The 26,585-nt window shown below is 34.9% G+C and overlaps 1 protein-coding gene and 1 pseudogene across 1 annotated transcript in view; both read left to right on the top strand.

Moving 5' to 3' along the window:
* The first annotated feature begins 8,877 nt into the window (after nt 1–8,877).
* Nucleotides 8,878–26,585, top strand: part of LOC100918490 — a 74,409-nt pseudogene continuing 56,701 nt past the window's right edge.
* Nucleotides 24,403–26,585, top strand: part of SORBS2 (sorbin and SH3 domain containing 2) — a 423,285-nt gene continuing 421,102 nt past the window's right edge. Inside the window, exon 1 of the mRNA XM_031943203.1 lies at nt 24,403–24,670. The gene's annotated coding sequence lies outside the window, so the exon portion shown is untranslated. The remainder of the gene's footprint in view (nt 24,671–26,585) is intronic.

Raw genomic sequence — 26,585 nt, 5'->3', positions numbered from 1 at the left:
TAGAATTTCAGCTAAGATGGGACAGATCTTTAGAAAACAGCCTTCTGTTTCTGTACAAGGAAAATGTTTAGAGAGCATTGTTAAAGTTATGGAAAGCGACGGTTTGATTACAATTATGGAGCAGATCACTGAACTTTTACAAACTGTTAAGAACATATGTCCTTGTTTCTCTCTGGAGAAAGATTTGGATCTGGATGAATGGAACTTAGTAGGAGAGGATCTTTGTCAATTCTGTAATAAAATGGCCCTAACTCAATTTCTAAAGACATATTTAATACATATAATTTAATAGAACTGGCTATAAGAAGTTATTTAAGTGTTAAAATGAAAAAGAAGAAAGGGCCAATTAAACTAGGTGATAAGCAGGAAAATTCAGATAATGGAGTTAAGTACAATCCTGAGTGTGATACTTCATAGCAGGAGGAATTAGATCATTCCTCATCTGAGGAAGAAGAGGAAGAGAGAGAGGCAGAAACACAGTCTGTTTCTCCTGTGAAGCAGAATATGACAAGATTAGAAGAAGCATTAATTAAAGCAAAAAATAAAGGAGAAGATATACCTGATTTTATACATGCATATCCTGTAATGGAAACGATTGACTCTTCAGGTCAAAAACAGAGACAATACACTCCTTTTAATTTGGAAAAACTTAAAGATTTGAAAAAGGGTTGCACTCTTTATGGGGCTACATCATCTTATGTGAAGATGTTGCTAGATAATTTGTCTTATGAAATCTTAACCCCAAATGATTGGAAATCCATAGCAAAAATATGCTTAGAACCGGACAAAATTTGTTGTGGCTTTCAGAGTATCATGAATTATGTAGGGTTCAAGCCCAACGCAATAGGTAAACAGGAACTATTGGACAAATCACTTTTGACCAACTAGCTGGTGAAGGTCAGTATGCAGAGAATTCAGAACAGATTTATTATCCCATAACAGCATATGAGCAGATTTCTAAGGTTGCAATAAAAGCTTGTTGTTCCCTCCCGGGACAAAAAGATCGAGGGGAAGCTTTCACAAAAATAGAGCAAGGTCCCAATGAACCTTTTGCAGATTTTGTGGGACATTTGCGGAAGGAAGGAAGGAAGGAAGGAAGGAAGGAAGGAAGGAAAGGAAGGAAGGGAAGGAAGGAAGGAAGGAAAGGAGGATGGGAGAAAAGGAAGGAAGGAAGGAAGGAAAGGAGGATGGGAGAAAAGGAAGGAAGGAAGGAAGGAAAGGAGGATGGGAGAAAAGGAAGGAAGGAAAGGAGGATGGAGAAAAGGAAGGAAGGAAGGAAGGAAAGGAGGATGGGAGAAAAGGAAGGAAGGAAGGAAGGAAAGGAGGATGGGAGAAAAGGAAGGAAGGAAGGAAGGAAAGGAGGATGGGAGAAAAGGAAGGAAGGAAGGAAGGAAAGGAGGATGGGAGAAAAGGAAGGAAGGAAGGAAGGAAAGGAGGATGGGAGAAAAGGAAGGAAGGAAGGAAGGAAAGGAGGATGGGAGAAAAGGAAGGAAGGAAGGAAGGAAGGAAAGGAGGATGGGAGAAAAGGAAGGAAGGAAGGAAGGAAGGAAAGGAGGATGGGAGAAAGGAAGGAAGGAAGGAAGGAAAGGAGGATGGGAGAAAAGGAAGGAAGGAAGGAAGGAAAGGAGGATGGGAGAAAAGGAAGGAAGGAAGGAAGGAAAGGAAGGAAAGGAGGGAGGGAAGGAGGAAAAGAGGATGGGAGAGAGAGGAAAGAAGAAAAGGAGAGAGGGAGGGAGGGAAGGAAGGAAGGAAAGGAGGGAGGGAGGAAGGGAAGCAAGGAAAGGAGGGAGGGAGTGGAGGGAGGAAAAGAGGAAGGAGGGAGGGAGGAAGGGGGAAGGGGGAAGGATTGGAGGGAGATATTCATTCTGTCAAGGTCCTTATTGCTGTCATCTATGGACTTCTAGACCACTCTTCTTCCTCTTCCTTTTTTTTTTAAAGTTCAGCACCCAGCATCCACTGTTCTCCACCTAGACTTCTGACATCTTTAAGTTTTTTGGCCTGTCAGTTCTTTAACCTCCCCAGCCCCTTTGACCTTTATTTCTATTCCACTTCACAGAAGTAATAAGATATGGTTCCTACTTTAATGAGTCCCTTGCCCAACATTACTGTTTGCCTCAGAATTCTTGATGTGTTACTTACTAACAATATTAATGTATTATTATGTTTAATGATGTATTAGTAATATTTACTAAAATGACTTTTTATTTACTTAATCAAATTTCTTTTTCTTTTGCGCAACCTACTAGAACAACCTTAGCTAAACTTGGTGTTTGTTTCATCTGAAATCATGGTTAGTCTTTTAGGATTCTTGACCTTGGTACATTCTCAGTGGTCTTTGTATGCAGAAAAAGGCTATAACTGGACTGTTTTTTTTTCTTTTGTAATTAGCCTTCAGATGACCTATAATTAGTGACATAGGAATGCAACTGTTATCTCAGGTTGGACAATCTGTTTAATTAAGTTACAATAATTATCTGGAGAATGACCTTGGAAGATATCATGATCTTGGAGTAAAAAAAAAATGCTTCTTGTGAAAGTTACCCAAAAAATGAGAGGGAAAGTCAAACATTTAGCATACAAGAAAACCACAAACTCAAAAAGGTGAACCACCCTTTCTACAAATATTTCTCTGATTTAGGCAAAGAATCTCCAAAAATGAAGGGTTAGGTTTCCATTAAGAAATGGAAAGGATTCATCTAACACTTAGCTTCATATCTACAGGCAAAAAATACCATACCAACTATATCTGGATAAGCCAGGAGTAGAAAGGTAGCAGCCAATAGTTTTAATCTGCCCACTAATTAATAACAGAGAAATCTCTAGACTTCTCTTGCTGATCTGGGAGTACTCAGAGAGCCAGTCAAACATCCCACTTTTCCTTTCTCAGTCTTACATGATCCCAAACTACCAACAAAAGCATTCAGAAGTTATCAAATCATAACAGACTGGCACTAGAAGTATGTTACATCTTTAAATTGTGAATATTTCAATATTTCCATCATCTGTGATTTCATCACTTTCCTCTTCTGGCCCTCTATTCCTTAGCAGACTAAAGATGAAAAATGTATCCTTTTGAGGCTAGCCAATTTCAAACTCGGATATTTATTCACTATTCAAAATGATCTTCTGATCCCAGTCATTTTGAATAGAGAATGAATCTTTGCTTGTATCTAGGGTTTCCTGTGGTATGATCTCCATCTGTCTCTCTTCTCCTCCTCTCTCTCTTCCCCTTCTTGCAATCCCTTTCTTCCTTCCCCTCTTCTTTCCCTACTCCTCTCTTTTCTCTGTTTCACTCTTTGTTTCTTCTTGTTTCTCTCTTCTTTCTTCATCTCCCTTACTTTTTCTCATCTGTCTTTTTTTTTTCTTCTATGTGTATCTGTCTTTGCTCTTTTTTTCACTCCTCTTTCCCTCTTTCCCTTTTCCCCTCTCTCTTCCTCTTCTTTCCTCCTCCTCTTCTTTTTCTTCTTTTCTCTTTCTCTCCTTCTCTTTCCCTCCTCTTTCTTCCTCTTTCTCTCCCCTTTCCTCATCTCTTCTCTTCCTTATTTTCTGACTTATTGTCAATCTATGTTTAAGACCAAAAGCTAGATGGAATTCAGGCACAGTGACAGCTAGCAGTAGTAATGTCTCTAGAAACCAAAATAAACATCAGATCAGGTTTCCAAGCAGGCAAGACAAAGATTAATGGACCTGCAGGTACCAGAATAGGGGATAAATCATAAATTCAGAATAGTCAAAAAGGGTCAGTAAATCAAGATATCAACAGTCAACATCACTATTAGGTGATTAGAGGTGAGGTTTTGACTCAGATAAGATTTTCATATTCTTTCTGCTAAGGCCAGAACCACTCCCTGGGTTTGAACAACATTAAATGCTTTAATTTATACTCTATGCATTCTTTTCTATCTAGAAGGGAAAAGCATGTCTTTGGAATTTAAGTTGGGTTGATCAGAACTACCAGATCTTTCAAAGCCCATAGATAGTTTGCTGTTGTTTTCAAAGAGGACCATGACATCAGAGAGGTGATGACATGACATGCAAGAGAATCGGATTTAAGTGAGGATGGACTGTGCAAGGTCATCTGCTTCACTTTCTTCTCCAGAGCCACCTGAGTCCAGTGACAAGATATAGATAAAGAGGACTAGAGATGGTCCTAAATGAAATGGGAGATCTTGGCCTTTTAAAGCTAAAATCTTCAACAAGTTTATCTTTTACTGAGTCCACACCCATTCATTGATTGCAGGTAGGTAACAATTGAGGCAAAGAATTTCCTCTTTCATCTAATACAAAAACAGGAAAAAAAAAATTAAATAAATCAGTCAATCTATGAGGAAAAGACCTTCAGAGTTTCTGGCCAAAGCAGAAATGATTGCTAAGAAAGTAGGTAAGTGATCAATCCTCATAGAAAAAGGAAGAAAGCAAGTTGTAGTTGAAAGTAAATCCTCAAAAAGGCACTTTACTGACTAATGAGGAATTTGTTTATTTGTTTGCATGAAACAAGAGTCTTAGCAAAGAAGTCATTCATAAATGGAGTATACATAACTGACTGCATAAGGTAAGACTTCTACCAATGGTTTTATAATATAAGTATATTTTTCTCTGTTATAGAATTCATTTTTTGATAGTGGGAGACATATCTGTAATGCATATTATTATATAATTTCCATACAAGTCTTTATGCTCATTTATCAGAATACAAAGTATGATCCTGAAAAAGTCAAGGTTTCATGTCAAAATCTAAGTGCAAAACACATGGAGCCTGAGAATAAAAGAATGAGTGAAATTGGCACATATTTCATAGTTAGTGTTAATAAAAGAGGGTTATAAAATTTTAATATATAAAAATTCTTAAATATGTATTTGATAATATTCAATAATTTAATGATAATATTTTAATGATTTATTATTTCATCCATGTGGACATTCCATCACTTGATGCAAATTTTAAAATCTTACTTGATAGTTTAATAAGTTGTCACAGCTCAAAATATTTAAAATGGCCAGTTCTCAGAAGACATAAACCCTGTCATCAAGCAAAACTATTTTCTAGCCCTTTCCAACATGACATAACTCTTTAAAAATTTAGTTGATATATTTTTATGCACTTAATATGCACTTACATTTCTTCCAGTATCCCTCTCTCTCCCCTCCAAAAGAGCCACCACCATTAACAAATAAAAACAGAAATAAATATTTTAAAGACAAAAACAAAGAGAAGAAAAAATCAGCAAAACTGATCAATACATTTTTAAAAATTCAAAATATAAGAACTGTTCTTTATTCATGGACCTCTTACCTCTAAAAAAGAATAAGATGGAGAGATATCTTCTTAATTCTCTTCTTTGACACAATGTTTGTTCTTTACAATTTTGCCACAATCACTTCTGGTCTTTTGTGGTTGTTCTTTCTATTTGTACTGCAGTGTTCATTGTACATATTGTTTTCTTGGCCATATTTACTACATTCAACATCAATTTATATGTCTTTCCATGCTTCTGTCATCATAAAATTCATCATTTCATACATCACAGGAATGTTACATTACTTCTATGTATTGTACTGTGTTTAGCCATCCCTCAGTTGATGGACATGCATTTTGTTTCCAGTTCTTTGCTTTGATGTGACATTTTTATTAAGGACTTGAATAAAGATATAATGGTATAATTACCAAACTTGTAATTGACACAAAACTGTTTGGGTGTGTAAAGGAGGGGGTGTCTACATGTTGATTAAACAAGTCAGGATTCAGAATGATCTTGACAAGCTGGAACATTAAATTAAATCTAATAAAGTGAAATTTAGTCATTTTATAGATTTTTTTTTCTAAAGCCTGATTTTTAAGCCCCCTGCTATATGCGAGGTACTCTGTTAGGCACCAAGGATACAAAATGAAAAATGAAACATTTTCTGCCCTCAAGGAACGTATATTCTACTTATGGTGATAACCAAGCAGGCTATCAAAACTTTAAGCTGCACTATGACCTTTGAAATACTGTCTCTATAAAATATGTACAAAATGCATAAAAAATTATTTTGGGGAGAAGAGATTTGCGAGAAAATCAGAAAAGGTCTAATATAGGAAAGGCTCTTGAGAGAAGCTTGGAATGAAACTAGAAATAAGATGGAGATAGTATGGCTGGCTAACAACTCATCTGAAAAAAAAATGTGGGAATTTTAATGGATCACAATGTTAATATGAATCAATGGCACCAGTCAAGAAAGCTCATGAAACCCATAGGCTTAATAAAAAGCAGCAAGAATGTCCAGATCTAGGAAAGTGGCCATCTCGCTGTACTTTACATTACACAAATTATGTCTGGGGTATTGTGTTCAGTTCTGAGTAGCACATTTTAGGAAAGATTGATAAGTTGGTGATCACTCAGATGGAGGTAATCATAATGATAAAGAGCTACATGCTGTATAGTTGAAGGATTTTAGGAATCAGCTGGTTAGAAGACTGAGGAAGTACTTGTATTTGAAGGTATAAGTATTTGACAAATATTGTTGTGGAGAAAATAAATTAGAATTAATTCTGTTCATATTCAGATGATGGAGTTAAGATCATTAGGTAGATGTTGCAAAGAGATTGATTTAGGATTAATATCAGGGAAAACTCCCAAAGAAGAGGTGATCCCCAAAGAGATATGGGCTGCTTTAAATGACATTGGTTTGAAATGCAAAATGGACCTCTTGCTCTGCTACACTTTTCCTTCCAATCCTGAGATCTTGTGATTCTATAACACACCAGATTTTTATGGACATTGCCATCAAGGACCTATGGCAGGATTAAGAATATGATGATACACGATGATAATTTTGTTTTCTTGTGGTTTCATTGGATCATCATGTGTCATCATGAACATCCAATTCATGCTGGTACCCCGTAATTTCATATTTGATGTTGGAATGAGGTGAGCATCCAAAGGTGGTTCAACAGTTTTTAAAAAGCAGCTTTACTTAGCTATAATGTAGAAAGGATATTCTAAAAAGATACTCTAGAATTTAGCTTAGGCAGACATGGAACAATAGATAGAGAGCTAGATGTAGAATCAGAAAGACCTGGGTGCAAATCCTGCCTCAGATATTTTCTATGTGTGAACCTGGGCAAGTCATTCAATATTCTGTTTCCTCATCTGTAAAATGAGAATAATAAAACACACTTCACAGAGTAGTTGTGAGGACAAAATGAGATCTTGTAAAGTGCTTTGCAAACTTTAAAGAGCCCCACAAGTTCATTTTTGGATATTATATGACTGCTAAGTGTGATATTCCACTGGGCTTGGTTTCCAAAGGTCACTTCCAAATACGTTTCCTTGCTTCTTGGAACACTAATGCTATGCTGACTTTAAAACCTATTCTGTGTTCCAGCTCCCAGCTTCCTGTGGTTTGCTCCCCTGACCTGGAAACTGACAAGTAGTAGGAGACAATGCTCCATTTCTCCAAAACAAAAAATAACAAATGAAAAGACTAAAGATCAAGTGGTGTTCAAGGCCATATGGCCTCAGACTCAGTAGGAGTTCTCATATGTTCTCTCACTTGACAATGTAAATGAAAAAGTCATTGAGGTCTCTCAGATGTGAATAAAACAAAGAGGAAGTAGCTGAAGGCCTCTTTGAATGGCTTGGAAGGCAGTCATAAAACTCTCCCTTTACCATGTGGTTGAACCTGAAAAAGTTACAGACTGTGGATATGTGTGCCATAATATCTTCAAGACCCTTCCATTCCATGTCATCCTGGTTCTCCCAAAAGGAGTCTCCCTACACATGCATCAAAAACCTTTCCCCTCCCAATCACAAAATCTACAATAAGACTTTATACTTTCAGCCAAAATATTTTCCTTTGAAGATCCCTTTTGAGCTTTAGAGCTAACTTCAGGATTGTATATGATTTTTTGGAGTTGAGAAGAAAACAAGCATCACGCCTTGAATATATTGCCAAAAATGAATTATAAAGGTTCATGATAAAGTTAGGGAGCCTGAACTCTATGCAGCTGAAAGTTTGTAAAGAAAGTGAATTCCCTAAGCTCTAAAAATCATTTTAATTTTCTTTGGTTTTCCATTAATAATACTCCCATTTAGCAGGGCTTCATTTTAAAAGTCAACCTGCCAAGATTAAACAACTTTTTCACTTGTTTCTGCATGTCATTACAAAAATGTTTTTTTTTTTTAAATTAGAAGTGAGTTCTCAGTGAACGTAACACCAAAATTAGTTACTCTTAATGAAAAATTCTATCCATATGGAAAAGTTTTTCTCTGTATAGCTCTGGTAAAACTGTAGAAAAATATATACTTATACAATTCCATTCATTTGAAGGGACTTCATCTATTTTAACAAGATTGTTTTCCACATCCTCAATGAATGTCTATGTAGGTATTTGTACTATAATCCTTGGAATTTGAAATAATTCCACCTAAAAATTAATTCATTGATCCAACCATCATTCATACATGTTAACTGAACAATCCATCCCATTTTCTCAGGAATTGGAAACAATCTCCAAAATGTGATATGATGGGAGGATTTTGGAAAGATGGTGGAGTAGGTTGGTCAATTTCAGGCTCTCCTCATTTCCCCCACAAATAGAACAAATGTGTGCCTTAAGACAAATATAGAGTCTTGAAAAATCAATAAGACTTAGGGAAGAACAAGGGTCTTCCTTATACAATCTGGGAAAATCTGAAGAAATCCTGGACAAGGACTAAACCATTTGAATTTCAAACACTTCTGGGCAATCTCAACAGGAACATCAAGTAGGAAGTCCTGGGCCTAGCTGGGTGTGGCTGGAGCCTGAGCAGGAACCACAGAAACTTTCACCTCTTCGACTATTTGTGGAGTCTGGGTCTGAGGATGGAAGACTGAGGGAATCTGGGCTGATTAGGAATGCCAGGCCCAACTGTGCTGCAGGATGCTGCCCTGGGTAAGAAGGAACCAGTATCCGGTGAGTGCAGAAGCAACAAGGCAGGGATGCACTGGCGGTGGGCACTTGCTGGAGGATGGAGCTCTTAGTTTAGGGATCTTAATTAGGGGGAAGAGCTCAAGTGAAGGCAGAGACACCATTCCCTCCCCTCCCCCAGCATTAGAGATGCTTACATTAATACCTCTTATTAAAAAAAAAATGAACTGGCAAAAAAAAAACCCTACTATAGAAACATATTATGGGAACAGGGAAGACCAGGGTTCATGTTCAGAGGAGACATTGAAATAAAAAAAGCTTCTACCCCAAAAATAATGTGAAATGGCTCCCTGTCCAGAGAAAATTTATAGAACTTTAAAAAGAATTAAAAAATCATATGAGAGACATGGAGGAAAAACTAAAAAACTAAATAAAATAAATAAAAACCATCCAAGAAAAATAAGATTATGAAAAAAAATTAAACCAACTGGAAAACGAAATACAGAATCTCAAAGATGAAAATAACTCCTTGAAAATTAGAATTCAGCAAGCACTGAAGCTATGAGAGACCAAGAAATAACAAAACAGATTATAAAGAATGAAAAAATAGAACAGAATGTAAAACCTAAGAAAAATGACAGATTTGGAGAACAGCTCAAGATTATTATGAGAATAATTGGACTATCTGAAAGTTTTGACCAAAAAAAAAGACTTTGACACAACAATGCAAGAAATAATCTAAGAAAATGATCCTGAAATGATAGAACATGAGAGAAAAGTAGAAATAGAAAAAAAATCCATGCATCACCACTTTAACAAGATCCTTTGTGGAAAACACATAAATTTCAAAATCTCCAGATCAAAGAGAAAATTTTGCAAGAAACAAACAAACAACAACAACAACAACAAAAAAAAAAACCAATTCAAATATGCTGGAACTTAATTGTAGCTAATTCTAATTGTGAATTGTACAGAACTTGTCAATAGCCACAATAAAAGACCGCAGATTCTGGAACCATATCTACTGACAAGCAAAAGAACTAAGATTATGGCCAAAAATACTATATTCAGCAAGATTATCTACAATATTGAACAGGAAAAAATGGACATTCAATGAACTTGAAGGAATTTTCAGGATTTTCTATCAACCAAATCCAAACTTAACAGAAAATTTAACATATAAGAGCTAATATCAAAGATCAGTTTCAAGGAACTCAACATAGACAAATGGTTTGTGATTTTTTTTTTAACATGGGAAATTTATTGTTTAAGATTGACATCAATAATATGACATTATTGTCGAATAGAAAAGATTGGGGCAAAGTTAAGTTAAAAATAATAATTTTGTCATACAAATGAGATACAGAGTAAGAATAGATACAAAGACATTAAAAGGAGGAGGAGGGTTCATAGTTCTGAAAACCTACTTACATTGGGAATGGGTTAAATAGGCAATACTGTGTGTGTGTGTGTGTGTGTGTGTGTGTGTGTGTGTGTGTGTGTATACTATAAAAGGCACAACATCCTCCAAAATCTATAAAGAAATAAAGGAATGGGCAGACAGGGAAGCATAGGATAAGGGAAGAAGACAAAGGAGGGACCCATGGGTAGGTGGAGATTAAGTAATAACAAGGTAAGTTTAATTAAAAATGTGATGAAAAGAACATAGGATTTGGAATCTGAAGAGTCCTCTACCTACATAGCCTCAAGAAAATCATTTCTAAATGCACAATAATGTTCTCTTACATTCAGATACTATAATTTTTTTTCAGATACTCCTCCATCAATAGGCATCTACTTTGTTTCTAGTCCTTGGTATTATAAAAAAAATCTTTAAATTTTCAGCAAAATCCTTTCCCTCTGTCTTTGTCTCCTTCACTTGTATACTAGTAGTGAAATTACTGAATCAAAGGATATATACAAGTTTAACAACTTTTCTAGTATAATTTTAAATTGTTTGACAGAATAGTTGGACTATTTCATAGCTTAAGCAAACTTACATTAGTAAGTATCTGACTTTTGGCATTTCCTATATTTCTCAGTTTTGTCTCTTTCATCTTTATGAATATAATGAGTATGAAGTAAAACCTCAGTTATTTTAACTTGTGTTTTTTTATTGGTGATTTGGAGCATTATTTTATATCTAGTATGCATTTCCTCTTTTGAAAATTTCCTGCTTATATCATTTGACCACTTATTAAGAAATAACTCTTTGTTCTTATATATATCTATACCAATTTTTTTATAGATCTTGGAAATCAGACCTTTGTTATTTATTTGCTGCAAATATTTTCCTCAATTAATTATTCTTCTTATTTTACCTGTATTGCTTCCTTCTCTCCTTTCTCTATTACAGCGTCTAAGATGAATTGATCACCATTAACCCATGTCCAGCCTTACCCAAAGGTGTCCATCAGAAGTAGTACCCAAAGGTGTTTTACTTCAGAAGCTATTATGGTGGGAATACCCACCAATTCTTTGTTGTTAAAAATCAGATTCAAAAATAAAATTTTCCAGAAATGGTTCCTTTGCCTTTTGAATGATGAAATCATCATAAAGGCAAGTTAAGAAACTATTTGCTGCTCTATTTTGAATAGAACAAATCTAGCAAATCTCTGGATAATTGAAGCCCCACATGAATACTGTATTATCTGTTTCCCAAACTATTTATCCATTTCTTCTCTCTTCCTATGTGACCTACAGTATAAAGCCATGACTGTATAGTCTATTTGTTGATAGTTGGCATTTCTCCCTCTGATGTTCTTCCCCAAATGTTCTCCATCATGTCCCTCACCCCACCCAAGTTTTTAGATTTTTCTCCAATGACTTTATCACCTAAATATATAGTATTTCACTAGCTACTTTCCTTTTTATAGCTTTCAAATCTTCTAATTCTTAGTCTCATCTCATGACTTTCCTCATTAAAACTGAAAGCAGATATTCCTACATTTCCAAATTATAAATAAGAAATTGTTTATTGGTTGAAAATTATGAAACTAATATTTTTAAAAGCACGTCCTCCAGATTTTCTTTTTTATGATGTTTGCTTGAAGTTTGCCCACATTTTGTTTTGTTTTGTTTCTGTTTTTCCAAATGAAGTTCTTGAAAAAAACATAATATTAATCAATTGAGTTTTGTCCTTGGGGTTTTTTTCAGTTTTCCGCAGAACTGGAGGAATATTGGATGAGACATTTCCTTTTAATATTTATTCATCTTTAAAATGAGTGGATTATATTAAATGTTCTCCAAAGTCTCTTTCATCCCTAGTACTCTGGACATCAACTCATTCCAATTTGTACTTCTCAAATAAGTTTTAGAAGAGATAGTTACATATCTGTAAGGAAAACAAACTTCAGGAGGTAGGGTGATGCCTTTTTGAAATGTGATTTGAATGTTTTAAATAGATACCAGTCCATGCGGTTTTCTTGGCAAAGATACTGGAGTCATTTTCCATTTTCTTTTCCATATGGCCCCATCTTATAGAGGAGAAACTGTTACAAATAGTTGTTAAGTGACTTGCCCAGGGTCACATAGATAATTTTGCATAATTAAGTTGTTATAACTGTGGTGCAGCTGACAAAGGAGAGAGGACCAACTTCAAAGTCAAGAATACCTTGGTTCAAATCTTGCTTCTGACACACACTAGTGTGATTAAGGGCAAGTCACTCACTCAACCTTCCTTTAGGTAATTCTTTAAGGCTAGAAGTGATAAATGAATATAGAGTGTTTACACGTTTGGATCTTCCTTCCCTGATCAAACTGTACCCTAACAAACAACAGCAATAACAAAAAAAAAATAGCAAGAGTTTAGTTTTCATAAACACCGAATGGTCCTTTGATCAATTCTGAGACCAGGATTCTTATTCACTTTTTTTTAATGATGAATACTTAGGTGATTCAACATTCAATAATTATTTTTTGAGCATCCAATACAGCTAATTAGAGAACAATGTAAGTTTGAATGATGAAAAAAATAATTTAATTTGACCTAAAACTCATTTAGTACAAACTAATTAAAGGTTTTGACATGCCAACTCATCAGCAGCTTGCATTTGTCTTTCACCCTATGCTGGTGCTATGTACTATATTAACATATGTTGTTGTTTTAAAGAGTCCCTACCAAACTGAGAAAAAGAATTGTTGCAGTTCATTTGTTTCAGTTTTGATTGATTCTTTGCAACTACACTTGGAATTTTTTTTGGCAAAGTTACTGGAGTGATTTGACATTTTCTTCTCCAACTCATTTTACAGTTGAGGAAACTGAAGCAAATAGAGTTAAGTGACTTGCTCAAGATCACATAGCTAGTAAGTGTCTGAAGCATGATAAATGACTCTGGTGCAAAAATTGAAGAGGTTACATTACATTTAAACAAAAAGTTTATATAATTGGCTATAGTTATTCATGTCAAATACAATATGGAATATTATATATAGGAGAAATAAAAGAAGAAAAAAATTGCATCAACTGTTTGTGGTCTGAAGGATTTACAAAGAGTTACAAGGAATGAAAGTGTTACAATGCTGGAAATATAGTATCTTTTATTTGTATTGATTGAAGATGGTAGTCAAAAATCATATTCTTTTATAATAGCAACATTTCAGACAAAAGATTCAACTTTATTTAATGCAATGAAAGAAAATGAAAATGAAGTGATAGTAAAGAAACTTTCTCTGCTAGTTTTGGTTGGTTCAGTCACTTTAAAAATCAAATTCAATTGCATAATGTCAACCTATGCAGATGAAAATGTGGCAGCAGGATATCCTTATGTTTGAGGGGAGGGGAAGAACAATTGAAAGTGGATACACTTTTCAACAAAATGTTTTAATGTAGATGAAATAGGCTTATTCTAGAAAAGAATGCCTTCCAGAGCTTAGTTTTCTAAGAAATTTAAAAAAAAATCACAAAATAGATTTAAAATGTCTAAGGATCACCTAACACTTTTATTGAGTAAAACAAATAAGATTTTAAATTAAAACCAATGGTTATTTATTGATCTTGAAATCCTCTAGCTCCAAGAGGCCACAACCATCAATTATTTCCAGTTTCAGTTGGCAGTCAAGTAAGAAAGCATGAATAACTAAAGCTGTTTTCAAAGATTGGTTTTCAAGTTGATTTTTTTGTTAGTTTTTTTTGTCCCAACAGTTGAAAAATCCTGCAAGGACAACAATATGAAATTTTAAAGTATTACAGAATTTAGATAATTCCCAGGTCATCCAACTCCATTTGCTTCATTTTATAAGAATGTGAAAAATTCACCAAGTTGTAGATAAAGTTCTTTATACAAGCTAGTTAGGTATGTATGAAGCTATATAGATTAAAAAGGCAAGTATACATATGTATGTATATAAATAGATAAAAAAGAACAGATAGGTATAAATAAAAGCATAGATATAGATTTATCCTAGTGTCAACTCAACTTGAAACAAGGTGAAAACTCAAGGGAGATGTCAGAATCCTGGTGTGAGGGTTTGCTTATATCTCTACAGGAGAAGGAATCAGATGGGGGCCAATGAGCCGTATTCCCCTTATCCATCAGAGAGAAACAGAAAAGGAGAAAAATCTGGAAACAAAGGAGAAGATTTAAGAAACATCTGACACTGAAAGAGCATGGCTGACAATGAGAACTCTAAAATCTTCATGAATCATTGGATTCCCTAACACAAGATTAGACTGTTTCCTTGAGATGAAAAATTGTTGATGAGACTATTGCAGTACTTCAGAGCTTACAGGAATTATTGGATTCTTGGCACATGATCTAATGGACAATGGATTCCTTTGGGACTATTTTTAGGACTTATGGACATGTATAATTCTGTATGTTAATTCATGTTATGAAAAATTGTTTACTTCAAAGCTTACAGGAATTATTGGATTCCTGGCACATGAACTAATGGACAATGGGTTCCTTTTGGACTGTTTCTAGGACTTATGGACATGTGTAAATTCTTCATGTTGATTCATGTTATTTGTTACATTACTACTAGCCTGTGTTATATTGCTATGTGCTTATGTAATTATGTGTAATGCCTCCCATATTGATGGATCTATGTACACCTTGTTTCATACTTGTTTCAAGTGAGCCCCTCTGGAAACCCGCTTCAAATAGTATTAATGATTTTTTTCCATCAAATTGTCCATTGTAGGCTTACTTTAGGTGCAATATTTTGTAATTTATTTTTAAGATTTGTAATTTTTCTATAAATATTTTATTACTCTATAATAACTTTGAATTAAAATTTCTTCTTATGCTTTACTATCAAATTAATAAACAGATAGAAAGTTATTTTTTGTTATTGAAATTCTTATTGTATATTTCCATCTCTATTTCTAATTATTATATTTTACACTTAATTTTAATTTTGAATAGCACAAAATTTGAATAATGTGACTACTTCATAGATTTTATGATTCAAATTCACAATAATAGTCAAAAATTCAGTTGAACTATGAAGGGCACTGAACAAAATCATTTTTTCCCTAATTTTTGCCACTGACTAGCTCCCTCTTCTAAAAATGAAGTAGGAAGAGATTTTAAAATTTTTTAATTGGCCAACCAATTATTTTGAATAATATTTAATTCTGATTTCATCATTTTATTCCCTTTTCTCTCATTTTAAAATTTTGCTTAAAAATATGTATTAATCTCTTTTGTTTTATCTTTTTTTTTTTGATAAGACAATTGGAGTTAAGTGATTTTCTAGGGTCACATAGCTAATGAATGTTAAATGTTCAAGGCCAAATTTGAACTCAGGTACCCCTGACTTCAGGACCAGTGCTTTATCTATTGCACCTTCTAGCTGCCTCCTCTCTTTTGTTTTAGCAACACATTTTTTTTTCTGAATATACACCTCCCTCATTTCCCTACTTTGAAACATTTTCATCATAGCAAATATTTTTTAGAAGATTTAACAGCATCCAGCACATTTATCACATTCTACCATAAATACAATATTTTGCATTCATAACCCTTTTCTTCAGCAATGAAAGAAAAAGGATGCATGTTCTCAACTCTTCTAGAAGTCAGATCTGGTCATTATAAATATATAAGATTGTTTTATAATTGTAATAGTTGTTGTTGTTGTTGACTTGTTGTAGAAGGATATGTTATTTTCCTGATTGTGCTTACTGTATGCTATATTGAGTCACAGAAGTCTTCCCCAAGTTCTCTGAATTTTCCACAGTTATTTCTTATAGTTCAGTAATTCACTTAAATTCACTGAATTCATGTACTATCTCTTTTTGAACCATTTCCTAACCAATGAACATATACATTGCTTCTATTTCTTTGATATCATGAAAAAAAAGTGATATGAATATTTTGATATGTAGAAAACCTTTTTTTTTTCTGACTGCTTCCTTGGTACATACAAATAGCAATGAAATCTGTGAGCCAAATGATATGGGAATTTTAGTCAGTTTTTTTTTTTATTTTAATTCCAAATTATTTGTCATAATGGTGAGAACAATACACAGATTCATCAATTATAGAATTTATCCAGCTGTCTTTTCAGTCCTTCCAACAATGATTATTGCCATCCTTTTTCATTATTGCACATTTGCTGAATATGGACATAACTGATTTCCATACGCATTTCTTTTATTATTTGTGATTTGGTATAACCGTTTGTGTGGCTGTTAATAGTAGGCTATTCTTCTTTTGAGAACTATTCATTCATGTTCTTTGAATATAACCACTAAATATATCTTAGTCATATTTATCCTCATTTTTATAAAATAAAATTTGAAGTTTTGGGTTTTCTGTTTTAATTGAATAGGCAGGGGGAGGGAATGAGTCTCAAATGTATTAAGAGGCATAATAAAATCTATAAGGGAAACAGGATAGTTGATTTAGTGAAGGGACAGCTTTATTTTTCACAAAGGTAAAGTCTTAAAAATTCACTTAAAGTGACAGACATAAAAAGATTTCTTTATATTAAGTAAAAATCTATTTCATTTCATTTTATTTTTGTTTACTACTCAGAGTTAAATAAACATAATCATTATTTTAAAATGAATTCTCATTTATCCTTTCCAGTGGAGAAGCATCAGAAGTCTTTGCTTTCATGAAAATAAACAAGTGAACTGAATCAGAATGGTAAACCTAGATTAATAAGATTAATTGTTAAGGTAATTCTAAAACAAACTATTTTAGCTCTAGTAAACAGACACCAGCTACTTGTATGGGGCTAAAGTTTTGAACTAGAAGGTGTCTTTGAAATGAACAAAGAAAAGAGAGAGTTCCAACCCCCAGAGGATAAAACTATTATCAACAGCGTATGGGGTGATGTTGTGCTATGAAAAGGTAGTATTTTTCTTTTCCCTTTCAACTTGACAAGTATCAGAGTTTCATTTCAAATCTCTGGTCTTTGAATTGGGATGAGCTTGGATTCATATTTCAAAGCTTTTCTTACAAGTCAGATATTTTCTTCAACTTGAAGACTGCATTTTATTTGTGATATCCCACCATTGTGGTAAATGACCTATGTTTCACTAGCTCATTCAGCTCCATTTCATCTCACCCTACTGAAATTATTTATTTTTCTGTAAAATTACTATTTAATAGTGAAACAAAACAATAAACAGCTATCTGAATCCATCAAGGTAATTGGGCTCACACTCTATGTGTTAACACAATATATCCCTTCAAACATAAGTAAAAAAGATGGATGGATAGCTAGGTAGATATGATAGATAAGGATAGATAAATATAGATATCCTCTTTTTTTTTTTTTTTTACAAATTATGCATTAATACAAGCAGAAAAATTATAATGAATATACTTATAATCCAGGGCCATTTCATGAATATGTTCAGATTTGCCCCTCTCAATGAAAGCATATTCAGAAAGTCTCTTTCCATTTCCAACTAACAAGGTCAGGAAAAAAGGGTGGAACTACTAACTTTTATGAATTCCTGAGGGGTTTTTACTGAGTGATGATGAAGAGTCCCCTAATTGATTTCCGAGATCTTGGAGTTGATGACTAAGAAGTTTGTAATAGCAGATGAAGATTTACTTAATTGCAGCTGAACTGAAACTCAATACTAAATACAAATGAGGTAATCATATTCATTCATTTAACTCACCTAATTTCCTTTTTGACCACAGAATGAATAGGGAAAGCTCACAAGACAATTGATAGTATTATTTGGCAACTGTGCAAAGAATGGATGGAAGAGGGGAAACATTAGACTCTGATTAGATTCTGGAAGTCCAATTAAGAAATGGTTAAAATAGTTTAGGAGAGAGGTGATAAAGGGTGGCAGCCTTGTAAGTGGGGTAAAGAGGATTAATGTGAGTCAACGACTGATTAGATATGAGATATGAAGAATGAGGGAAGAGTCAAGGATGACTCCGAAATTGTGAAACTGAGTGACTGAAAGAATGGTGTTAGCTTTAAAATATATAGGAAAGTTTGAAGGAGGAGTGGGTTTAAGGGAAAAAATTAATTAATTCTGTTTTGGAGATAATGAGTTAGAGATGCCTATTGTACATCAAGACACAGGAAAACAGTTTTATTGGTTGATTTTTACTAAATATTCAATATTTTTAATATTTAATAGAAAAAAAAACCTGAAAAGCTCTTTTGTATCTACCGTTCACATGTTATTATTAAACAATTTTCTTTGACCAAGGTAGCCACAAAGAAATAACTGTTCAATAATTCTCTGATTATTATTATAGGTAAGCTACTAAAGGTGAGCCACTGTCACAAAGGATGCCTATCACAAAATTCATTTGGAAGAGAATTTGCATGTAGAAACAAATAAGTGGATAGAAATTTTACTAAACGCTTACTATATTCCAGGCACTGTGCTAAATACTAAATAGCTACACTGTGCTATAGAGTTTTTCAAGGATATCCAAAGCCACTCATGAAAGATGGTCCCACTATCCATACAAGGAAAACCAATATAGATGAAGACTGAGATAGATGAAGAGAATAGAGGTTTGCTAAAAAAAATTCTCAGACTTTTAAAAATTGCTTTCATGAATCCCAAACTGTTCATGGTCAGCAAATAAGTTTCCTTCTCTCATTTCAGTTCCCCATTATATACTGTCTTTTTCCATTAGTATGCAAGCTCTTTGAGAGCTGGAACTGTCTTGCTTTTTGTTAGTATTTATATTCCAAGTATTTACACAGTGCCTCACACATAATAAGTGCTCAATAAATGCTCTATTGATCTCTCTATATATTGATCTATCTTTCCTGGTAATAGTACATTCTACAAATTATAGAAAACCATAGTCATAGGAGAATGACAATTGTAGATAACCCAAAAGACATGGAGTGGCTATAAACAGGCTGCAGCATATAGTCAACAATAACCTATCTATATAGGCATGCATTAGAAAAGGACATAGATGAATGAAAAGGTGAGTCAGTCATATAGTGAGAGGTAGTGACAGATAGACAAACAGGGTTTGATGCTTCATATCTATAAAATAGATGCACATATATGTGTTTGTGTGTGTGTGTGTCCACATATAATATTTAAATGTATAGGGGAAGCTAGGCAATACAGTGTCAAGAATACTTCAAATCATCTTACGTTAGATATCTACTAACCAGTAGGCCCTGGACAAGTCACTTAACCCTAATTACCTTCACACACACACACACACACACACACACACACACACACACCAAAAAAACAAATCAAAAACCATAAAGAAAGACTCATGGGAATATATAAACAAGAATCATGCAAGATGATGGGAAATTAATGAGCTAGAATCTACACATTCACAGGCTCACATAAAATGAGATCACAAATTCATTGAAATATTGAAATCTATAAAGTTTGGAAATAAATTTTGTCCATATGTTTCAAAATAATTTTGTAGAAAAGAGAGCTTAACTTCAGTCCTAGTTGCAGCAGCTCCTGGTATGGTTTCATTATTTTACATCATTTTTAAAATGGGGGAAAAAATCATTTCCAGAACAGAAGAGTGTGTCACAGAACATAATCATCAAATAAAGTTTTTGAATGAAAAAGCCTTCTAGAATATGCAGTTTATGACTAAAAAGGATTATTATAACTACATGAGTAGAATTTTGATTAAAGATTTCCTTTCTTTTGCTAACAATTATTTAATCACCCCAACATTTCACAGAATCACAGAATTTGAGAGTTGGAAGAAATATCACTAGGCCATCCCATACACAAAAGGAATCCCTATTATTATTTTATCTGATAAGTCTGATACAATTTCTTCTTGCAGGTCTCCATAGAAGGTTGAATCCCCAACAAGAGACTGCCCATTCTATTTTGAGGTGTTCTAATTTTTAATAAGTTTTTCTTAAACTTGCCTTTTTCTCTCATTGTTCCTTATTCTGATACTTGGAAACTTTTTCAAGTCTCACTTGCTCATTTTTTGGGTTTTGATAACTCAGAGTAAGTGCAATTATTTCTGCTCTGGCCAAAAACTCTGAGGGTCTTCCTGTCCTAGAGTGATTCTTTTGGGAAGTCAAACAAGGGTCATCTTTTGCCTCCATTTTACCTAGCCTTAATTACTGAATGGATGTTGCCTCAGACAAACTGAAACCTGGGAAAGAACTTAGCTTAAAAAGACCAAGGTTCCTTGCTGCATCCTGGACCAGAGCCAGTCATTCTGACATGCCTGACCACTGAGTCTGGAGAAAAAAAGGGGCTGATGAATTTGTACAACCCTGCCTCACCTAAATCCAATTCACTTGCGAGTCAAGACATCACCCCTCTAATGTCATTGGTCTTGTTCAAGAAGGAAGGACAAACAACAATCTATGAGTAATATTAGTTGCCCTTCCGGGCCACCCAATTGGCCAATTGTAGTTGGGCTACTACTATTTCTTCCCCCTTTCTCTTTCTCATCCTTTCCCTCCTCCTTCCTCCTCTTCTCCCTCTGTCCATATGGGGAGTGATGTCCTTAAATGTGGTTTTAATCACTTATACTTCAAAAGATACCTTGGGGTTTGGGCTAGATTTATCCCCCTTATTTATCTGTTTGTTTAGTTTATCATTGGTTTGGTTGCTGGTTGTTCTTTTTTTAAACTGGGACAATTAAATTTTTTTGTCTTATACAATTTTCATTCATGATTTCTTGAAATAAAAGTCTGATAAACCAGGCCTTGGTAAAGCCCATAGTGATTCAAATAGAATTACTTGGCTATGCCTTTAAATCCAAATTATTCTGACTCTCATTGATTGGCCAATAATGAGACCCAAACCTCACTTGCTCAGTGCTTAAGTTTTGATGACTCAGAATGAATGTAAATGACAATTGTTTCTGTTGCAGCTAGAAACTCTGAGGGTTTTCCTTTTTCACAATGTTTCTTTTGGAAAGTCAAACTAGGCCAAGCCTTGCCTCAGTTCTCATCTAGCCTTTAATCACTGAATAGGTGTTGTTTCAAATAAACTAAGACCTCAGAAAGACCTTAGTTTAAAAAGGCAAAGTCTCCCACTGCGTCCTGGGTCATCTCCAATCATCCCAGTGAATGTCTTGCCACTGGTACCACATGGCTCTGGAGGAGAGACTGGTAATTTTGCGCAGTCTTCTCACAAATCCAATTCACTTGCAAGTCATAACATCATCTTCTTAATGTCATTAATTCTCTTCAAGAATGAAGGACAAACAACATCTGGGATCAAGCAAAACAAGTCTAGTCCCTCCTATATGTAACAGCCCTTCAAGATGATTTTCATATGTTCCTTCCTCCTCTCAGGTCTCCATATTTTTTTTCTCCAGGTTAAAAATTCATAATTCTTTCCATATCCTCATATGTCCTGTCCTCAAGCCCTGATTCCTGAATCTCTTGCCATTCCCCAGTTCATCGATGCCCTTATAAAACTGTGGTTTCTAGAACTGAACTATAATACAACCAGGTCCCAAGTAGTGTGAACTGTGGATTCCATGGAGTGCTCTCATTATTTGAGTCTGGACAGCATTTTCTAGTGATGTGGAGTCAATGATCATATTTATATAATTATAACTTTGTATAGTGTGAATTAGAACAAATGAAACCACTCCTGGACATTCATTGTTCTCACTAATTGGGATCTAGCTATGTTTCAGATGAGGCATGCCATAGTACAATATTTTGGCCTTTCAGCTTCTTGTTGGAGAAAGCTATACCTCTTTAATGTAACTCAAGATCGCATGATCAGCTGGCACATTACACCACTGATTCATATTAAGTTTGTAAGCCATTATTGCCTTCAGATCTTTTCCAGAATAATATATAACCATATCTTCCTCATCTTGTACTTGTGAAACTGACTTGTCAAGTATAAGACTACATTTATCTCTACTGAAATGTAGATAAAAATGTAATTGGGAATATTGACAAAATATATTAAAATACAATAAATCATAAAAAACATTATAATTTAAAACTAAGCCAATATGCATCCAGTGGTGATCCTTATGTATTTAGTTGTCCCATTTCTATTTTAATTTGACATCAGTGCTTTAGAATTTTAAAAGCTCTTTTATTTACAATATCTCATTTAAATTTAACAAAAATTTGGAAGGTAGAAATAGCATTATTTCTTCTATGAGAAAACTATAATCTAGGATAGTTAAGGTACATGTTTAAAGTCAAATGGGTAATAAGGATCAGGGCCAAGAATTAGATCTATGATTCCTGAAATATATCAATTGCTTCACTTGTACACAACTGTGAAATTCTCTACTTATAGTCCAGATTACACAGGCAAAGCAAGGAAAACTTAAGATCAGTTTGGGGATTCACTAAGTACAAAAGAATTCCCAGTTTTCTTAATTTGGGGAATTCTTCCATGGAAGCCATGCCCAACCAAATCAGATAATAACTCATCAGTGACTTAGAAGAATAATAGATGCAGAATTGGAAGGGAACTCAGACACGCTGTAATCCATCTCCTATAGAGGGTCACAGTCAGTGGGGAAACTCTGGGAGAGGTATAAGACCCTTCAGCCCAGAGGGAACCTGCTAACAATGTCTGGTTCGGCACCTCAGATCCCCATTTCCCCTAAGGGCTCTCAGCCTTCCTGAGAAGTCAGGGGGCAGTAACAACCTGTGTTGAGATTGAAGTAGAGTGATAGCAGGTGGGAGAGTGATACCAGCTAGTAAACTATGTACAATAGCAAAATGTTTATGTGGTCCTTCGTGCTCAGTGCTGTTTTTTGTTGCATTATAAAAAAGGGAAAACCCTTGAAATAAACGGACTCCATTTTTCCACCATCCTTGGGAGTCCCGCCTTATCACTTCTCCACTAGGATGGTATATTTTAATCCCTGGCCTGGAGACTCTAGAAAGCAATAGTACATTGTATCACCCCAACTTGTGGCCTCTAGAAAGCAGGATATTTTAATCACCCTGGTATAGGGGCTCTAGAAAACAGGACACAATAATCTCCCTCATTTTGCAGATGAGGAAACTGAGGCTTGGGATGTTAAGTGACTTCCTCACAGATAATGTTGAATACAGCATTGGATTATAGGTCTTCTGGCTCCAGAGAAGCTCTCAAGGACATGGGTGAAGCACATAAACATTAGGTGATGTATCTATAGATCCTCCAGAGGAAACACTTGAAAGAGATCTACCTGATCTCAAGTCTAGCCCTTTCTACTGTTCCATTTATTGTTAATATCCTTTATTATTTTCTGCATCTGGATTATTATTCAGGGAAAAGATCTATTTGCATCTAACTTCCTTACTTCTTCTTTCTAATTATCAATCAATCCACAAATATTTATTAAGCATTACTCTGTCAGGCACTAGGAATACCTCCCCCCCAAAAAGTGAAACAGTCCCTTCCCCTCAAGGAGCTTACATTCTATGAGAAAAATAACATGCACACAAATTAGTCTATACAAAATAATTCAAGGTAAATTTATGAGTGGGAAGAGAGATACTACAATTATGTAGAAAACTGACTCAATTCTGTTTCATTTTGCTACTGAACACCTAGTCACAGTGTATTACATTCTACCAAAGAGAGTCTAATATACCACTCCTTGATCTTTATGTTTTCATTAGTCTAGCCATGTAAAATCACCTATAAATATTAAAACCTTATATTGTTTAAGTAGTGTGATTTATAATACTTTCCTAAGATGGATTAGGTAGCTTTATTTAACTTCATCTTCCAGGCTTTCTTAATAACCCTCTTAATGTAGTCTGTCATTCCCATCTGCTTTGATTTAAAGTTGATTATACAGATTGGTTAGTGCAAAGAGAAGCCAGCTGACCACTTCAGAAGTATGTTAAGCTCATAGTTATTTTCAGAGCATAAACACAAATCTACTATTGCCGGGTTATGCATTATTAGGTTTATCCTCCAATGTTTACACAAAACTGTGGAAAACTAAATATTATATTTACGCCCTAGAAAAGCTTTCTTGTTCTTTTTTAAAAACCATCTGAAGTCAAGCTTCCACTTACTCCCTAACCAGCAACCTTCTGCCAGCATCCCTAGGGAAAGGCTGTTGACCACAACCCGAGGTTAAGACGAGATGAGCAATCAGCCAATCAGCTAAGGAGGGCTTCAGAGAGCTGGTGCTCCCAGACAAATAGTTCGGTGCGGTTGCCGATTGATGACTACTTGGTTGCGCATGAATACAACATACATGTTGCAAATGCTTTGCCAGCGCTCTCAGCGGGCGTCCATGCAGATCAGAGAGCGGACCGGGCCCTGAAAGGAGATCTTCCGTGTCCCCGGTGTTCAAACTGATGCTCTCACCTCTCCAGCCGGAAAGCATTTGACAAGAGGACCAGAACCGCAGCATCCCTGTGTTGGAATGTTCTCATTCAAAGGTATCTTGCTCGGCTCTCCTTCTCTCTAAGAATGCCAGAAAGCAGGGATTTGTTGCTCCTCCTTCCCCACCCCTGCATGAGTACGTCTCCGGATGGATGGTGCGCTCTCTAGCAATGCTTTGTTTCTTTTGCCTGCCTGAATGTCAGCTTAGAAATGGTTAACTTCTCAGGGAGATGTTAAGACTAAAAGAGGAACGGGTTTGCTGAGCGTGTATAGTTCCGAAAGCACAGATCTCCAGGGTCTCTTTGTGAGCATCTATTGTTCCGAAGGTAGCTGGGGCTGGTGGAGGGGATAGGTGATGGCTGGACCGTTTGTCCCATTTGCAAAAGGGAAGCGAGGGTAGAAAGGAAACGGTCAAATAAAGATAATACATGTTCTTGGTGCTGCCGCATGCAGCATATAGGAGTGCCAGAATCTTAGAGGAATGGCAGAGCCTGCTAATTGTGCCGGGATGAACATTAGAAGGACCGTAAGGGCAAAAGTTTTATAGCAATACACAATTCACACCTTACTGTCATGCTTAAGAACAACCAAAAAAATGCCTCAATGGGGGAAGGGAAGGGCATTTAAAACAAACTGCTGCCTATAATGAGCCCCAAAGTCATCAGTAAATGAGAGTCACTTGCATTCCCTGCCTGGTTAATTGAAAGAATAATCTGTGAAGAAAATAAAATCCTAGCAGAATGAAATGTATTTATTGGGCTAACATATAGGCTTTGGGTTGTATTTCTTGTCTTTGTTGTGTTTTCTTTTGTCCCTGATGTGCCTCAGCTTTTAGGAGGGGTGGCTAAACAGCAACTTTGATCATTTAACAGGCATTTCAGTTAAGTCATTATTGCTTCTATGCCTTAGATGAAAAACCTTTAGACCTGACTTTAGAGCTCTAAGCAATCAGTAGCAGACCACATAAAATCATTACATTTCTACGTTTTCCATCACTTTCAGTGGACTGATTGAAAAAGAAATATCATCAGTTTTGAATGCTGGTCCCCTGGAAGTTGACTTGGGTGTCCTCTTCCCCATTCCCCACCACTTCCTCCAGAGATATGCTGCTCTGACTAATTAACTTTCTCTACAAAGAATAACAAAAAAACTTGATCTCAGTGGTTTATTTTTAAGTCTATAATTCATGCTAAAGGTCTTTAAATTTTTGCAAAGTGACTGTTTCCAGAGAAAAAAGGGATATTAAAACATTGATTACATTGGCTCAATTGCCTTGACTACTTTTTATTCATAATTCATTAATAATGCTACACAAAAATGAATATAATTTGTCTCTGGAGCATAATCAATTATAACAAAATTTGAATTTGTTTCTGCACACCATGTAATATGTATATTTATAAAGCCTACTTTAATATAAAGTAAAATTATCTTGTTATTTACCTCATATAGCCTCAAATATCATAAATTATACAATATTAATAAAGTACTAAGACTTGAATTCAAGATTGACAAATAAACACAAAATATGAAAATTTTTTGCAGAAGGTTGTATGTGAAACAATTGCTAGGTACAACTTCTGAGAGGATAGATTTAAAAATTTAAAAATGAAAAAAGCGATTAGACTTCTGGGGGAAATGTTTTGGTATCTTTCTATTTGCTTTATATTCTTTTATTACATCCCTTTAAATACTCATTCTGGCAAGGATAAGATTGCAGGGATAATAACATAAGGGTGATTTTGAAGTCTACAAAGTGTTACCATGAGGAAGGATACCAGAACAAGACGAAATAGACCAATCTGGTGTGAGACATTAAGGTTAGTTGCAAGAATAGGTATTCTGACAGTGAGGAATGGGACTTATAGGAGTATATTACAAAAGGAAGCATTGACATTCCCTTTTCTAGAGATATTGAAAAACAATCAATTCTCATCTGCCTCTTAGAATGAGTAAGGTATTGTAAGTGTC

The sequence above is a fragment of the Sarcophilus harrisii genome, chromosome 6 (genome assembly GCF_902635505.1).
Source record: "Sarcophilus harrisii chromosome 6, mSarHar1.11, whole genome shotgun sequence".
Lineage (NCBI taxonomy): Eukaryota > Metazoa > Chordata > Mammalia > Dasyuromorphia > Dasyuridae > Sarcophilus > Sarcophilus harrisii.
The sequence above is the reverse complement of the archived record's forward strand: the minus strand, read 5'-3'. Positions and strand labels throughout refer to the sequence as shown.